Consider the following 2,694-nt stretch of genomic DNA (forward strand, 5'->3'; position numbering starts at 1 on the left):
CTCCCTCAACCAGTCGGAGACCATAACCAGGAGATCAGGTCCTCCTTAAAATGCTGACACCTCAACCCCTTCAGCCCCAGTGGACAGGGCCTTTCACAGTGGTCCTCACCACCCCTACAGCAGCCAAACTGTGGGGACACGAGTCCTGGTACCACATCACACGGCTTAAGCGAGCTCCACTACATGGCCTGCCTCCTTCCAAACCCCTAGAAACTTATACCTCTAGAATCTCAGGACCTACCAAGATCACCATTTCTAAGACACCCTTGCCTCCCGCCAATGACTAACACATCCCATCCAATGCTTGTCTGGCATTGCCAGACGTAGCTTTGACCTTACTCTTCACTATTGGATTGGCTGTCACAGCTCCCCAGGACTGGCCACTCGCACTTCAACTTTCACTGGCCCTTGCTTACCTTACCATCTGTTTCCTACTCCTGGGGTGCTATTCCTTTGGGGCACCCTGACCTGGCTATATGTCTCTCACCCTAGCCTGCCTTGAAGACTTTATCTTGGCCCTACTACAGGACCTTTGGCTGGCTACCCCGATCACCGACTGTGACTCTTTCTTTCAGGCAATTTTTGATCTACACTTACAGGGGACCTTCCTCCTTTTTACAGAATCTCAAATTGACTTCTTCTCTTTTATCACTCTCCTTCTAATATTATAGCTAAACATGTTCTTGCCACTGTTCCTCCTGGCCATAATGATATGGACTGGACAACCTACACCCTGCCCCCAGGGCTGCACCGAACGAGACCACTGGGGAACTGGGTTCACAGCCTACAATTATGTCCACCGAGACTGTTATGCTCCTCCTGCCCAGCCATGCTCTCATGGAGGTAAATGGTATTGGACAGCCAAGAGCCTTGGGACAGCCAATCAAGTTCAGCCTCTAACTGCCATAAAGCTGGAGGCAAAGATCTCTGTTTTACCATGCAAACTCACTACGGAATGACAGACGGAAAGGGGGCCCAAGATCAGAGGCAAAAACAAACCCAACATAAGGTCCAACAGGATCTCATAAAGCTAGCAACTAAAGCCTCTGATCCACACCGTGAGCCCAACAAACTCCTAGACCAAGTTCATCAGGAGCTCAAACCCTTAGATTTTTCATCCCAAACTTTCACCAGCATCAATGGCACCTATCAGACCCTGACTGAAACCTCATCAAACCTCTCATGTTGGCTCTGTCTTCCCTTGAGACCCCGACCGTTCCTTGCCCAACTGATTCCCAGCAAATGGGTAGAGGCCCAAAATCTCATTTGAAATGCCACAAAAGTAACCTGGCCAATGGGACCATCGAGGTTCTGTATCTACAAGCCAATGCCTCTTGTGTTCTGGCCAACGACACCTCATTAACCACAGTGGCCTGTGATGGCTTGAGACGAGGCCCCCTATCCCCAAACCCTCCAATATGCAGAAAACCCGGGATATTCTTTCTCTGTAATCAAACCACCTTATTACAATGTTTTCTGCCCAACCGGACTCAGCCTTGCACCCCAGTCTTCCTTATGCCCTATCTGACCATTCTGACACCACAGGTGATGGGAGACCAGATCCAACCAACCCACCGCCGATGAAGGGCATTAGCTGCAGCTCCCCTGCTCCTCGGAGGAGGTTTATTCACAGCCTTAGGACTGGGGGCAGGAGGGTTGGGATCAGCCACACACTTTTACTATAAGCTGTCAGCAGACCTCAATCGAGACCTAGACAAGGTGGCAGACTCCCTGATGGCATTACAGACCCAGATAACCTCTCTGGCAGCAGTAGCTCTCCAAAATCGAAGGGCCCTAGACCTGCTAACGGCCAAAAAAGGGGGAACCTGTCAGTTCTTAGGGGAAGACTGTTGTTTTTTCATTAATGCCTCAGGGATGGTTCAGAACAAGGTCCAAGAGCTGAGAGAAAGCATCAGACTTAGACAGGCTGAGTCAGGCGGTTCCGATTTTTGGGGATGGTGGAAGTCATCTAGGGCAGGATGGCTTCTCCCACTTCTCAGATGCCTCACTGCCTTGTTCCTCATCCTGTCAATAGGACCTTGTGTTTTTCAGATCATCCTCCAGAGAGTCAGGGACCTGACCCAGACGGCTACTGGACAAATGCTGATGGTGGACACATACTCCAAGCTCCCATCCAGAGACCCTGAGGCCCCCTAAAGGTCGCTGGGATCCGGCCACGACCTTCAGCCCCAACGATGCCCCAGTTCAGCAGGAGGTAGCCAGAGACAATAACGGCACCCCTTATCCTATCAAAAGGGTCAGAATGTAAGGTCGGACCCCAAGGCCCATGATGGGCCACCCCATCCCTCCCCCTCTGGCAAGGGAGGTCCCTAAGGAAGGAGCCTCCCAGATCCTGGGGACCAGTGACAGCACAGCTCGCCAGCTAAAGCCGCCCCACCCCAGCCACGTAGAAGGATCTATCAGCCCACGACACCTTGGCCCGACTACCTATCCAAACCCCCATCCATTAACCTGACCATCCCTCACAACAAACTTATATAAGCTGCTTTTAACATGGCCCGGGCGTGGACTTCCTCGAACTGTCTCGTTTGGGTCCAGGAATCCTGCCTGGTAGCGCTTCGTCATTAAAAATCTTGTTAGACGGTTTTTGGGTTTTTTTGTGTGTGTGTCTGTGTCCTGGTCGTCTTTTACCTAACAATGAGTACAGGGTGTCCTGAGTATGGAGAGGAGTAT

Source organism: Oryx dammah, unplaced genomic scaffold, assembly GCF_014754425.2.
Source record: "Oryx dammah isolate SB20612 unplaced genomic scaffold, SCBI_Odam_1.1 HiC_scaffold_10, whole genome shotgun sequence".
In the NCBI taxonomy this organism is placed as follows: domain Eukaryota; kingdom Metazoa; phylum Chordata; class Mammalia; order Artiodactyla; family Bovidae; genus Oryx; species Oryx dammah.